Consider the following 16,051-nt stretch of genomic DNA (forward strand, 5'->3'; position numbering starts at 1 on the left):
GTGTTCGACTTGTCATGTCCTCGGGTTGCCATTTTTGAACGCCGCTCGCGTTCAGATTCACAAGCGTGGAGTTTGTGATCTAAAAAATAATTATCGTCTACGCTAAGAGGAACGGAGAAACCTCAGTTTCTCAGTTTGCATCGGAAGGACGCCATTTTATCTTATGAGAAAAACTAAAATGATGACAGAAAAACCCACTTTAACAACAAACACTGTTTTCAATCTTTGGCATGACCTTAGTTAGTCAATATTAAAGATATCAAGGTTATATTTTTACAAAATGTTCATCACATCTTAGGATGTCGCATTACGTAGAAAAAGTTAATCACAAAAAAAAGTTTAGCTGGGTTTTCTCTACATTTATTATGCAAATAAAACAAGCCAAATCTATGCTTGAGTAGCTGAAATGACCTTGAAAATTTTTTTTAAAATGCAAATTAAGCTTAAGAAGCAAAATTTTAGGATTACAGTTGATGACAGGTTTAATTGTTGGTCAGAAATATGTTGTTTAATTGTGGTTTTAGCAAGCAATTTTAGAGATATCTGTCTTTCCCCATTCAAGTTAACTCTTTCACCGCCAGCGATTTAAAAAAAAGTTGCCAGCCAGCGCCAGCGTTTTTCATGATTTTCACCAAAGTTTAATGCCTTCCAGAAAATGTTCTTCTTTAAATATATAAACATACAATATACCAAATGAAAGAACAGACCCTCTGCTTTTAAACAAAAAAAAAAACTTTTCATCCCACCTTCAGTGGTTCTTTTGTAATCAGCTTTTGAATATGGGTAGGTTTCTGCAAAAACACCACATTTTGAGCAAAAAGCAGAGATAATTCAATTTTTGTGACGGACTTTTCATAGAGATCCCATTCAGAGCGATCTTTAAAACAGACACGGACATGCAGCCGCTTGCCATAGGGCAATACTTCCGGGTTAAAATAATAATAGCGGTATTGCGGAAAGACGGTAAATCTCGTCATTGGCGGGGAGGGTTTTCTCTTAATTGACGAGATATCTCGTCAATGGCGGTGAAAGAGTTAATAGGACTTTAGGCCCTGTCCACGCGTACACGGGTATTTACAAAATCGTAGCCTTTTCAATGCGGTTTGGCTATTTGTCCACATGCAAATGCAGTATCAGGTGACTGAAACCAAACTTTTATTAAAACTCCTGGGTGAAGATTTTCAGAAACTCCGGTTGCAGCGTTGTCGTGTAAATTGGCGTGGAGTTGTTGGCTTGTGATGTTGTTGTTCATGTCGAGGCGAGACTCTGCAATAGCTTCTGATTGCCCAACATGGCTTTACAGTCATGGATGTTTCACCATCTGCTGGTGTTTGGCATGCTCTTGACAGCGCTTCATACCGAGGTTTTGTATGTCCGTGTGGAAAAATCTTTTAACAAAGTAGGGGAAACTCAGTTTATAAAAATACCTATGTACGTGTGGACTATGGCTTAGTCTTGCATGACTGAAATAAGACTGCAAGGATGCAACATTGCAATATATTTTACAACATTTAGTAGTTGTTAATCATCTGTTCAAGTTCACTTGACTGTTTTAGTTGATGTAGAAGCAGTTATTAGAAAGTTTCATGGCTGGTAAAAAAATATTTATGGCCAATGAATTGTCACTGACCATTGAAACGTGTGACTAAAAGTTTCACTAAGAGTCAGAAAAGTAAACAGCAGTGTTCAACTTAAATACCACAAGGACATCTAAAACTGGAAAGGACTGATGAGTCATAGATTAAAAGTCAAAAGAGGGACAAACCAAACAACATGAACTGTGAAGAAGGAAAAACCGGAAAATCAGGTGAGCAGGAAAAAAAACAACGACTACCAAACAAGACACTTCAAAATGAAGAGCATGACTTCAAAATAAAATCCAAAATCAAAATAAGACACCAAGCCCAAGGCTTAATGCTAGACCTAAACTAAATCATCTGTTTGAGCAGTCACAACTGAAAATAACTTGGGCTGACAGATCTTAAAATACGCCAGAACCTTAAATTTGTCTCAAGATAGTAATGTTTTTTCTAAGGCATGCTTAAACATCTTAATTTAACTAAGGCCCAGTGCTGGCATTAGCTAAGCCTTTTCTGTGAAACCAGGATCAAAAGTAACAGACATACTCTTATTAATTCATTTATCATTAGCTTTTACTTAAACAACATAAAAATGAAGCAACTACAAACATTAATATGCTCTTATAAACCCATTAAACTTTAATACATTTCATTTATTCTGCCCTCACTGGCTAACATCTCTCAAAATAGTTGTTTTCACTGTCAAACCCCAGAAATAAATTACCTGCTTGGATCACTTATAACAGACATTTATTTTTATTATTAAAATGATCTATTGTCACTGCCTCCCGGACTCCTCAGGTTGAGTTCAGTAAAGCAAAAGGGCTCAATCAAACAGTGCAGGTTTATTTACACTGTAAACCCAAATTAGTAAGCAGAACTCAAAAAAATTAAGGCAACTCGTTGCCTCAAATTTTTTAAGTTCATGAACTTAAAACACAATTTCTTTTAGAGGTTAAATATTTTGATTACTTGTAACATAAACCTTTTGATTATAATTAAATTAAAAGTTCTTATTAAAGTCTACTCAATGCCATGAGTCAATGTAACTGAAAATTATTAAGTTAACATTACTAAAAAAAAATAAGTACACAAAGAAGCACTTTTAAGTTATGTAAACTCAATGTTTTTATTTTTGTTCAGTTTTTTTTTAATTACACATTACTCAAAACCTTTGACACGCAAAACTCAAAATCACATGGCTCAAAACTTAATTTTTTGAGGCAACTCGTTGCCTCAAATATTTTGAGTACAGACAACTTAAACAGTTTGAATTACATTGTGTTTCACAAAATTTTTGCCCTTTCCATTTAAAATGGCAGTGTCAATTTAAAAGACCAACACAGACAACAATTCAAGTCACAAATACCGTTTGAAAATACAAAGGCACATTGTGCATATTGTGAAGAAAACACATTTTTAGATACATTTCTACATACACATCAAGTCCTTTTTGAGACTCTGTTACTTGGATGACACTTTTCCATCATCAAGGCAAAGTAACATTTGAGTGAATTCAAGTGTGTTGTCAGTCGCCTGGGATAGCTGAGGTGTAGTGCATAGATCAGTCCAAACATTACCAGAAAGGCATCAGTAAATCTGTAGAGGTTGACCAAAATCTCCCTTTTAACGATGACAGATTTTCTCAGGCTGGAAGTGAACTGGACTTGTGTCGTCATCTATGATGACTGTAAGGAGGGCCTTTACAACATCTTAAAGCTCTGGCTCATCAGATGTGTCCTGCAAAATAAAACAGATATTAAAGCAAAAACTGGTTACACATGGCAAATACCAAGGGTAAATAGTTTTTTATTAATTAATTTTTGAAAAATTTTCAATTATTTACAGCAGGTTTAGTGCAAAAATAAAGGCATAAATCTAGTCATGACATATGTTAAACAAACAATATTGCTACAGAACAGACAGAAAGTGATTTTAAAAGATGTGTGAACAAGGAACACATCAGTGTTCTAAAGGAGCCAGCCAAGCTACCAGTACATCCAAGTTGATAATATGCTCAAAAACCTATAAAGATAAATGCCTTATCTTGTTTAAAGAGCACCTATTATCCGATTCATGATTTAAATTTTTTGGGGGGGTTGTCAGTGTGTATTAGTACATGTTAAGTAATCGATGACGCAAGTTATCCTCTCCAACTTAAATCTCTTTTCTTGACTACTACATACACATGGATTGTAGGCAACAGTTTACTTCCATGGCCTGTTGACGTGAACACGACGGTCATTATCATAATCCCGCCTGTTTCTGACTCACAGCCTGTAAAGAATTTTTAAAGATTTAAAGAAGACTTAACCATGACTCAATCACGAGTTTTGTGCAGTTCAGAATAGCGCTTGTTTGTTACGCAGAACATAACAGATTGGTAAGGTAAGGATACTAAAACGTTAAAACCATGCCTGCATTTGTGATCGTAGAAGCGACAAACAACCAGCGCTACTCTGCACTGCTCAAAACTTGTGTTTGAATCATGGTTTAGTCAGTAGTAAATTCTTTAAATATGAAAACATAAGCGGGCGGGATTATGATAATGACCGTCGAGTCCACATCAACAGGCTTAGGAAGTAAACTGTTGCCTACAATCCATGTGTTTGTTGTAATCCAAGAAAAGAGATTTAAGTTGGACACAATAACTCACGTCATTGTTTACATTGGATTTGTACATTTTGCATATCATTAAAGGACAAGTTTGGTATTTTAGACTTAAAGCCCTGTTTTCAGATTGTTTATGGTCAAATAGAATGGTTTTGACTGAAATTTCGACATTTTCCGCTGCCCTGAGAATTTTCGCGTGTTTGTGTTTCAGCTCAGACCTCTACAATGGGTTTATAGGTGCACTGGAACAATCCTTCCTAAAATGCATTAAACTTTCGTTTACAAAGACGTGAAACTCACCGAGTGGTCAGGGGTGTTCACTGGTATGCTCACACAAAAATCGCTCCAAAAGACGCATTCCAACAGGTTTTATCGTAGTTTTTACCAACTCCATTGACTGTATTAGACGTCCTGTGAGGTACGGTATTACTCCGCGCCGGGAACTTTGTTTCTATTCTTGCAATTGGCAAAGGCGGATTAGCGCCACCACCTGGGCTGGAGTGTTTATTATTCAAGCTCCAAGCGGAAGAATGTACGGGTGTGAGGCGTTTGGGGAAATAGGTCCACAAGTTAACAACGAATGCTAAAACAGCTGTTGGAAAGCATCTTTTGCAGCGATTTTTGTGTGAGCATATCAGTGAACACCCCTGACCACTCGGTGAGTTTCACGTCTTTGTAAACGAAAGTTTAATGCATTTTAGGAAGGATTGTTCCAGTGCACCATTAAACCCATTGTAGAGGTCTGAGCTGAAACACAAACACGCGAAAATTCTCAGGGCAGCCGAAAATGTCGAAATTTCAGTCAAAACCATTTTATTTGACCATAAACAATCTGAAAACAGGGCTTTAAATCTAAAATACCGAACTTGTCCTTTAACATGTACTAATACACACTTACACACCAAAGGAAATGTAAAATCATGAAAAACATGTTCTTCTAATAATAGTAGTGTATATTTTCCAAAAAAAAAAAAAAAAAACCACTCACTGTGCAGGTCCTGAAGAACCCTGAGACGTCCTCATGTTGATAGACTGGAAGGAGATGAAGAGCAGTGATACACTTGGTGTGTATGTCACGTACCTCCTATAATGATAAAACACCATGGAACATAACTGAAATGTAAATGTTAAACTTGTAATGCAATCAGACAAATAAGTGAAGAAAATGTAGCATTCAAAATTGAATCATTAAACTTGTCAAATGCTTTTCAACTTTCCTCTTTCAATTAAGAATTACACCCATAAAATCTTTAACAATATCTTTACCTGTTAATCGTAGATTCTTAGGATTTCAGTCAAAGCATTTGATGTCTTCCCAATTTTGGTTGTCTTTCAAGACTGATGACTTTTTTCAGAAAGAAGATGTCGGTCAAGCTCAGAGCAGAATATGTTGGGCAGGTTCTGTATTGTTATTCGTTGGAAGTCTAAATACACCTACATTTTTAAACAAAGACAACACAGTTATTTTAATTATGTGAATCTGGTAAATCTAACCCTCCCATAAAGCATAAAACAGCCCCTGAATGTGGTATAGGTTATCAGGAAAAGAATAACAAGAAAAAGTGCCACTACACATTACCTCAGACTCTATTTGAGTGCAGGCCAGAGTTCCATGAGGTTTTTCACTGGTGGGCATGTCTTCACTATGGTCTGTCGCCGCAGGTCAAATGCTGTTTGCATCGTCTTTCTTATAAGTGAAGAGGATGAAATATAAATCTTTAATGAAAGTGTGTCATATTTGTAGTTGAAATGTAACATTCATTTCAAATTTGGTTCCTATTTGACCGTGAAAAGGAGTGTTTGTAATCTCACCCATAGATATGTATAAAGGCTAGATGTCTTACGGCAGAGTCTCTAACATCCTCACCTGGCGGCCATCTTACCTCAGACAGTTCGCTCACTCTGAGCATTGAGTTTAATGGTGCAGGTACTTTTAAATGACCATAACTTGCTCAATGCTATACCAATTTTCAAACGGTTTGGTTTCTTACAAACATTATTAACGGGGCTATAATTCTGGATGCTTCAACATTTTTCATGAATTTTTTCTATTTTTTTAGTATAAGCATGCAGTGTCATAGGTACATCTTTGACGTTTATAACAAACCGTTTGAAAATCTGTACAAAATTAAGCAAGTTATGGTCATTTAAAAGTACCTATACCGTTAAGACTCAATGCTACGAGTGAGCGTCATGTGGTAAGATGGCCGCCAAAATACGGACGTTCCACTCAATTGGCCAGCAGCACGGGCGAGAAATCTGGCCTTTATACATATCTATGGTCTTACCCCCTCAACAAAGATATTGGACTTCCTGCTTTCAATGATGCAAAATGATGATTTTACATAATTGAAAGAAGGAAGTGCAACACTGAAATCTGTATTTCTCCGTGGCAACTGAGAAAATGATGCACGACCATTGAAAAACATGTTCTAACTATACAAAGCTTAATGCAAATGGGTGAAGTGTCCCTTTAAATATTTGCAATCTGTCAGTAAAAGAAGATGAGCACAACTTACACTGCCAAATCATTTTGCAGCCAGCCACCTGAAAGGCAAACAAAATGCATGTTAGCAAGTGTATAGCTCCATTAAATCAGGAAAACTTGAAACAGTTTGAGTAGAATTCCTCATACTTAATACTGAGTAACGTATAAGTTAACCAACAGTTTACATGATTATTGAACTTCCGAACACATGTGAAGGCAGAAAAAGTTGAAACTTTTAGACCTATTTCTACGGTCTGATTAAGTGATTATCATTACATGCATCTTGCGTCTTTATATATTTTCTGCTTTTGTTGTCAGTTCTGTTTCATAACCAAGACATCGATGATAAACACACACCATAAAGAACTGAGATTTTGGCTATATTTTATCACACACACAGCGCATGCACAGCTTATGTCTTTGTAACCATGTGTTTATTTACATACGAACTATGTTCGTGCTTATATATCCAAACAGTTGATAACAGTGACAGGTTTTAAAAACGCTGACCGCCATAGGTTGATCTGAATATGATGCTTCTCCCTTCCGAATCACACACATTACACTTTAATGTTTAATCACACACGCGAGAAAAGCGAGACCACGCGGGGCAGTACTGACGTGTTTCCCACTAAAGGAAAGCGACGGTTTATCCAAAACCCAGCCGCCACGGCAACGCGACTTCGGTGTTTCCAGGTTATTTACGTTATGTTCACATCAGACAACATTGGCAATGGCTGTTTTTTGTATTGCGGGGGACGCAATCAACTGTTCATTAAAAAAAACACATTTAACACTTACCGTGAAACCGATGGTGCTGATTACTGCCGACAGCTTGAAGTTCGAATGCAGTCAATTGTGGCGCCAAGCCGCCAACGTCATTCCCACGTTGCGCGTTCCGGTTCTCACGCACGCGCTGATCTTGGACCACGTGAGTGTCGTAAGCCAATAAAATGATGGACCTAACCTAATTCAAAATTAAACTTTTTTCAAACGTATATTAATGTTATCTTTGATATATTCAAATAAACATCTAATGTTGAACCCACTGGCATGGTCAATGAAATTACAATTCTGAGACCCTAATTTGAAGTGAATATGTGTGTATATTTTAAATGTTAACCATTTTAAAATTTATATCATTTAATGACACTGACACACGCACGCACACGTTACTGATGTCAGACGCTTGACAGTTGAAACAACAAAAATAAGTACATTGAAATTATACTCTTAAGTGAAAATCAACTTAATCTGCAAATAGTTTCAGTAAATTAAAAATATTGAGTTTAATTTACTCACAATTTAAAAAAGTCTCAGAAACGCAAAACATTTGAGTTAGTAGAACTTTTTTAGAAAATTAAGTTTATACTACTCAATCAATTTAATTATTTTGAGCATTTGGGTTTACAGTGTACTGTTAAGTGGCACATGCACTGACCTCAGCAAAAATCCTTTACTAATAGGATTCTGCTCAATGTTGCCTTTTAATTACTAATTATTCATCTCTATTCTCCTAGCACTACCTAGGGACACAACAAAATTCATAGTACTTTAAGCTAAATCTCATTGACTGTACCAACTGACCTCTATATTTGTTTTTCCTACTATGGAAGTCAGTGTACCGTCAACTGTGTGCTTAAAATCATTTATCAAATTATTTTCTTTTGTGTTCAACAGCATGAATAAACTCATACAGGTATAAAACAACGGCCATGTCTGGTTTATAGCTACGCGAACAAATCTCTGCAAATATACTCACGTTTTGTTATTTTTATTATTTGTTGTAGTAGTTTAACTGTTTGAAGAACCTTTACCAGACTTACGGTATATGAATGTATTAATGTATTTGTTGTTTGGGTCAGTCATGGTTTTATAACAGTTTGAAATATAATAGTTTGCACTCTCATACACTGTTAGAAATAAAGGTACAAAAGGTTTCACTGGGGCAGTACCCCTCAAAGAGGTTTTAATGTGTACCATTTATGTACAGATAGGTCCTTTAAAGTACCATTGTGTGTCTTAGAAGTACCCATGTGTACTTTTAAGGGAGATCTAGTTTAATGGGGGGGTCCCTCAATGCATATAGGTGGTCCGGGACCTTTAAAGTACCATTGTGTATCTTAGAAGTGCCCATGTGTACTTTTAAGGGAGATCTAGTTTAATAAGGGGGTCCCTCAATTCATATAGGAGGTCCAGGACCTTTAAAGTACCATTGTGTATCCTAGAAGTACCCATGTGTACTTTTAAGGGAGATCTTGTTTAATAGGTGGGTCTCTCAATGCATGTAGGAGTTCCTGGACCACCCCAGCCCCCCTCAATTCGACATTGCATTGTGCCCCCCTACAAATAAATTAAGCACCAGCTGCCACAAAAAATAACCCATCATTTTTTACAATGGAATTTACTTTGTACATCAAACAAACTCTGGGTCGGTGAATAGACTTTTGGCAATTTATGGCTGACGCTGTGACTGATGTTGTCATCAGCTTTTGTGTTTTACATTTCTCAGTAGACATGTTTGTCATGCAAATGAAAACTGAATGAATGTGTTTTACCACATACACACAAAAAAACTACCTAGCATTGGGTCAAAAAGGAACAAACCCAGCCAATGGGTTAAATTAACCCTATATTTAACCTAAGACATTTGTTAAAACAACCCTGCATATGTTGATTACAAGAATTCATCCCTTTTAGAATGCAACTATCCAAACTATTAAATATTTTTTCAAGTAAATTTGTGTATTTAAAAAATCTGTTTCATCTTCATTATAAATATGCCATCTGTCTCATGCATTCTTAATGATAAGAAAAAACAACATTGTGTATAGTAATGCACATCAGACTCTTAGTTTTCTCATACAGTAGATCCCATTACGACTGTGATTGATCAGTCATTCATCTGGCTGCACTGTTTCTGGTAACACGGTTTCACATTTTCCCATTGCTCTTCTCTTCATTTGCAGGAGTATCCAGCTAAACCCCATTCATTCCCAAAACCACCTTCGACAGGCAGTGGTGTATCGACTGCTGGGAAACCCCTCCGAGGCAGCCAGTGACAATAATGAAGGTCTTGTGTAGCACATGTGTCAAATAATATTGCACTTGTTACTAATATTATCATAGGCCAATAGGTTCGACTATGGAGATGTAATGAGACAACACTGGTTAAATAAAAGTAAGTATTTGTATTTAAATGAATGATTAGAGAAATTGGCAATTGTTGAAAGAGAAATAAAATAAAATGTTTAGTCAATGTTGTTCAGATGCAAAACACAGTATTTAAAGACTTTTAGTTCAATTGAAGTAAAGTGAATAAAGAGTTATTCTGTTGTGGGTGCACCCTCTAGGCTATATGAATTTCCTAGGACACTCCATCAAGTAATATTCACATTCAAGTAACATTCACAAGTTCACAGTTGTAACTTGAACAGTTCACTCAAAATAAAACAAGAAAAATAACAATAACAAACAGTTAATTGAATCAGTTACAAAAAGATTGTTTTTGAAAAGTTCAGTTCTGAAAAGTGTGTGTTCCAACAGTTCAGATTGAAAAATCCGTTCAAAAGATTCGGATCAAGGATTCGGTTCAAAAGATTCTGATCAAAAGATTCAGTTCAAAGATTCGCTTCGGTGAATCGAAAGTTCGTTGAATCGCGAAAAAAACTCCAAAACAAAACAAAATCCGTTGGAAGGGAATAACTTGCAACTACTCAAATAAAGCTCACTTCGGTTGAAGAAAACTAGCAGGAAATTAGAACTTTCCTACCAAATCCACAGGTGTTGGTTTGAACTCAACTCTCACAATCAACGTTCAGTTCACTGGAGGCTCGCCATCATTAATCGTCACGCTGAATCGAACACAGTTCCAGCGTAGCACAAAAAAAACCTGACCTGCATGTGCAACAGGCAGTATTTAGTTCACAACACACATTAAATTAACTGGTTTTAGTTCAACAGCAATCACATATATTGTGTTTAGCATTTACTGCTATATTTTTATAAAAAGTCAACAGTTTAAATAGCATTGTGCTACATAAACAAACAAAGCAATTCCTTCAATATCATTTGCAACACAATATAAACATTTAGAACTCACATATACGTATTTTAACATATTAAACATCAGATCTCATCAGCATTTCATTTAGATAAAGAAACACGGTTTCATTCTCTCTCAGTTTTAAACATAAGTACACATTTAAACACATTTATGACAGTTTACACATATCAAAATGTGTACTCACCAAAAATCCAAAGAAAATATTCCATAAAACCTTTTTGGTCTAATCCTCTCTGACGGTTTTATCTTTAACTCAAAGTTACACTGCTGCTCGTTTCATCAGTCACACAGAGAGAACTAAAATGGCGTTCCCCATCCAGCAACTAGCGTGGTGGGGCGGGACTTCAACAGAACACTCACATAATTGGATGGTTACTGACATGTCAATCATCACACTGACATGCATTTATCTCGGATTTTATAATTTTTCCTTTCACTTTTCTACTCATCTGGTTAGTTTATCATTTTAACAAACTCATAAACTATTTTCTCTTAATAATTAATTAATTAAATTATACAGGGTTACATCCTCCCCTCTTAAAGGTAAGCAAGTCTCTTTGCGTTTTTGTCCTTTACTTGACCTTTCATTAACTCCTAGGCAGCATTAAGTCATCAACTTTTGGTAAGTTTGCAAGACTCATTGAATTAACCACTGCCTCACTCAAAGACTGGAACAAGTTTTGGACTACTGAGGTAAGGGGGTTACCTAACTGTGGGTAATGGAATTTTCTTGCAGGTTTTGGGACCCTGTTTGAACGTCTTAGGCTATTATCTGTACTGGATCTTGCATTTGCATTAACTTGTTCTTTTCTTTCTTCTAGATCCTGGGCTTCCTCTGACAAATCCATTTTCTCATCACTATCTGGATCGGATGATGGTAAGTAGTTGGTAAGTCCTTCAACTTCATTTCCTGATGGTATAATCTCCTCTACTTCAGGATCTGTAGGTTCATTCATTTCTGTCACCTCTCCTAGACTTTCATTCAGTGGAAGAATGTTAGCTGGACTGTTCACAGTCTGAGGTAATTCAGTTTCATGAGGTAGGTCTGGTTCCTGAGGTAGGTCTGGTTCCTGAGGTAAGTCTGGTTCCTGAGGTAAGTCTGGTTCCTGAGGTAAGTCTGGTTCCTGAGGTAAGTACGTCTCTCTTTCATTTTTTATTTTCGACTTTGCGATGTCATAGGCATAGGTAATCTTTGTTTCTCCAGCAGGAATTCTACTGAATATGCAGATTTCATCCTCTGAATCAGATTGTCCTTCATTCAATTGTTCCTCATCCAACAGTTCTTTCTTTCTTTGGCTTCGTGTCTTAGGTTTTGAGATGTTTTCCGGATCAGGAACACTTTCCTCAGAAGTACTAAGGAAACCACAAGGTAATAGTAGATCCCTGTGCAACACTCTTACAGGAGCATCTTTATCCTGTGGGTGAACTTTATAAACTGGCAGGTCTCCTACTCGTTCCGCTATTATATGGATAGTAGGCTCCCACTTGTCCGCTAGTTTATGCTTTCCCCTGATTCGTACGTTCCTCACCAAGACCTTATCTCCTACTTCAAGGGTCGATTCCTTCACTCGTCTGTCGAATCTTTCCTTATTCCTCATTGCAGACTTTGAAGCATTTTGAGTGGCAATTCGGTAACTCTCCTCAAGTCGGGCTTTGAGATTTTGGACATATTTGGAATGTGACTCGTGGACAGGTTTTTCTACAGGTAGCCCAAAGGCTAAGTCCACTGGTAATTTGGGTCGTCTTCCAAACACGAGTTCGTATGGCGTAAATCCAGTTACCTCATTCTTTGTGCAATTATAGGCATGCACTAACGGTTTCACAAAGTCGTGCCAATGTGACTTATCCTGCTCCTTTAAGGTTCCCAGCATGTTTAGAAGCGTCCTATTAAAGCGCTCTACGGGATTACCGCGAGGATGATAAGGAGTTGTTCGCACTTTGTGAATTTTTGCCATCTCGCAAAGCTCTTTGATGAGTTTAGATTCAAAGTCGGCACCTTGATCGCTGAGGATCCTCTCCGGGAAACCATAGTGGACAATGAATCCGTCCCAAAGGCACTTTGCTACAGTCCTTGCCTTCTGGTTGTTAGTGGGTATGGCAACTGCATACTTAGTATAATGATCTGTCATGACAAGTACATTCTGGACATTACTTCGGTCTGGTTTGATGGACAGAAAGTCTATACAGAGCAACTCAAGGGGCCGTGTAACCTGGATGTTGACCAAGGGTGCAGATTTTTCTGGCACAGCTTTCCGTTTAACACACCGTTCACAGGTCTTAACCTTCCTCTCGACATCAGCACTCATCTTTGGCCAATAAAAACGGGAACGGACAAGATCGAGGGTACGGTCTACTCCCATGTGGCCCATCTGATCGTGCAGACTCTCTAGTACCATAGCACGGAACTTCACAGGTAGCACCAACTGGTAAGTGGTGTGATCGTCACACTGCCGTCGCCTGTATAGAACTCCATCTCTCAATTCTAAGCGGTTCCACTCCCTCAGCAACAAGGGTATCTCTGAGCACTCATACCTCACTGCCCTGCATGGCATTTGACCTTCTTCTAAGTGATTGATGATTTGGCTTAAGATGACATCTGCTCTTTGTTCTTGCTGCAGGTCTATACCAGTGAAATTGGGTACTCCAGCCTCATCTTCGTTCAGGTCTTGAGCAAAACATCCAGGGATGGCATCCTGCTCCATTGCCAAGGACTCCACTAGAGCAACATAGTCTCCATACTCTTGTTGAACAATGTGCTTATCGATCACAGCTTGAACAACTGCACATTCCACGACTTGACCAACTAGATGTTTTTCAGTGAATTGCTTGATTCGTTCCTGTTCCTTTTGTGATACACCGTCATTGATCAATTCGCCATGGGGACGTCTTGATAGCCCATCAGCATCTTGGTTTTGTTTTCCTGATCTATAGGTCAGATCAAAAGAGAATGAGGCTAACGTTGACAGCCAACGATAACTTATGGCATCAAGCTTCGCAGTAGTTAGAATATAAGTAAGAGGATTACTGTCGGTTATGACAGTGAAGTGGTTGCCGTACAAGTAGTCAGAGAATTTCTCTGTCACTGCCCACTTCAGAGCAAGAAACTCCAACTTATGGGCGGGGTATCGAGACTCACTTCTTGAAAGACCTCTACTGGCGAAAGCTATGACTTTTTTCTCTCCACCTTGCTCCTGATACAATGCGGCGCCAAGACCCGTGGTACTCGCGTCTGTGTGGAGGATGAAAGGTAAGGTCGGGTCTGCAAAACCAAGTACTGGTGCACTGGTAAGTTTGGAGATAATTGTGTTGAACGCTTCATCACAAGCAGCTGTCCATCGGCTCCCAAATGACTCTTTCGGGTTAAGATAATTTCCTTTCAACTCACTGTTTATGGTCTTACGATTCAGTGGGGCATAACCAGCAGTTAAGTCATTTAAGGGTTTTACTATCTTGGAGTAATCACAGATGAAACGTCGATAGTATCCTGAGAATCCCAGGAATGATCTCAACTCTTTTAAGTTCTTTGGTTTTGGCCAGGTTTTTAGAGCACTGATCTTTTCAGGATCTGTCTGGACTCCTGTCTCTGATATTATGTGGCCTAGGTACCGGACTGAAGTTTGGAAAAATGTGCATTTTTCTGGGGACAATTTCAACCCATATTCTCTCAATCTTGTCAACACTTTTAGGAGACGCTCCTCATGCTCCTCAAGAGTTCGGGAAAACACAATCAAATCATCAAGAAACACCAAGACCTCGGAAAGATGTAGATTCTCCATACACTTTTCCATTAATCGTTGGAATGTACTTGGTGCATTGGTTATTCCTTGAGGCATGCGATTAAATTCCCAAAATCCTAAGGGACAAGAGAAAGCGGTTTTGTACTTGTCAGACTCCTCCATTTCTATCTGGTAATAGCCAGACTTCAAGTCCAGGACAGAGAACCACCGGGAACCTGTTAAGGCTGAAAAGGACTCTTCGAGATTCGGCAAAGCATAGGAATCTTTCACAGTTTGTAAATTCAGTTTCCTGTAATCCACACATAGTCTTACATCACCATTCTTCTTACGTACGACTACGATTGGGGACGCGAAAGGAGACTCAGATTCTCTGATAACTCCTGACTCTTTTAAGCCTTGCAAGTGCCGTCTGACTGCAGCCAGATCATGAGGGTGAATAGGACGTGCCCTTTGCTTAAAGGGGGTTTCGTCAGAAAGCTTGATGTGATGCTTGACTTTAGATGTTCGACCAAAATCAAGGTCATGTTGTGCAAAAACATCTGACATCTCACTGAGCTTCTTACTGATTTTATCCCTCCACTCTTGGGACAATGGGGAGTCCCCAAAGTTAAAGGTAATCCCTGCATTAGAACGATTCTGACAAGTGGGTACGGATCCCACCCCACATTCTTGAGGGATGATACTTTCAATGGCGTGCACTTCGGCCACCACGGCATTTGGCTGCAGTACTACATCCCGATTCAACTCATTCTGTAGCTGGATGGTCAACTTTTGGGATGGAAACGATGGTAATTGAATTACACCACTGGGGAGAAGGACACCCCCAGGAAGAGAGAAAGTTGTTGGGGGCTCCAGAAGAACACATTCTTTAGCAGGTAAGCAATCCACATTTGTTCTTCCACAGAGAGCAACTGTCTGCTGTGCTGGAATGACTACGGGTTCCTTGCTTTGTAGTCTCACAAGTCCAAGACATCCATTGGCATACTGTTTATGCCGTAACTCCAGAGTTTTAAGCACAGCACTGTATCCATATCGTGGAGAATGGTGTTCAAGAAGATTCAAGTCAGAACATTCAGCATACAAAGAATCAAGAGTGTTTGTACCGATCAGGACTTGAGACTGTTTTTCAGGGTTGAAATCAGGAACAACTAGAGCAAGTGTGGAAATTTCAACCTCAGATCCGACCATGTCCTCTGGGAACGTGATTGGAATTTCTACATATCCTTTATATGGAACTGGTTGACCATTTGCACCACTGACTTCCAGCAGAAGATTCAAAGACTTAATTGGATGATTACTCAAGCAAGCTTGGTAAAAGGACCAAGGAACTGTGGTCACCTGCGACCCTGTGTCAAGCAAGCAATGACATTCGGTACCTGAAATCTTGACTTGTGCGGTACACTTGGATCCAACAAGACGTTGAATATGGGATTTGTGGTGTGTGCCTGAGAATTTTCTTGAGGGACCACCTTTTAGTGCCCCAGCTCCAGTTTGTCCCACAACTGGAACTGTTAAGCGTTTAAAGAAGAATTTTCACCAACATGACCGTTCTCTCTGTCCCACTCTT

The 16,051-nt window shown here is 38.5% G+C and overlaps 1 long non-coding RNA gene across 1 annotated transcript; it reads right to left on the minus strand.

Moving 5' to 3' along the window:
• Nucleotides 1-2,731: 2,731 nt before the first annotated feature.
• On the minus strand, nt 2,732-7,654 carry LOC135719438 (uncharacterized). The gene is made up of 6 exons (XR_010521095.2): nt 7,483-7,654; nt 6,713-6,740; nt 5,773-5,880; nt 5,460-5,627; nt 5,182-5,277; nt 2,732-3,320 (listed from the first exon to the last, which is right to left on the minus strand). It is a non-coding gene; the product is annotated as an uncharacterized lncRNA (long non-coding RNA).
• Nucleotides 7,655-16,051: the final 8,397 nt, after the last annotated feature.

The sequence above is a fragment of the Paramisgurnus dabryanus genome, chromosome 14 (genome assembly GCF_030506205.2).
Source record: "Paramisgurnus dabryanus chromosome 14, PD_genome_1.1, whole genome shotgun sequence".
Lineage (NCBI taxonomy): Eukaryota > Metazoa > Chordata > Actinopteri > Cypriniformes > Cobitidae > Paramisgurnus > Paramisgurnus dabryanus.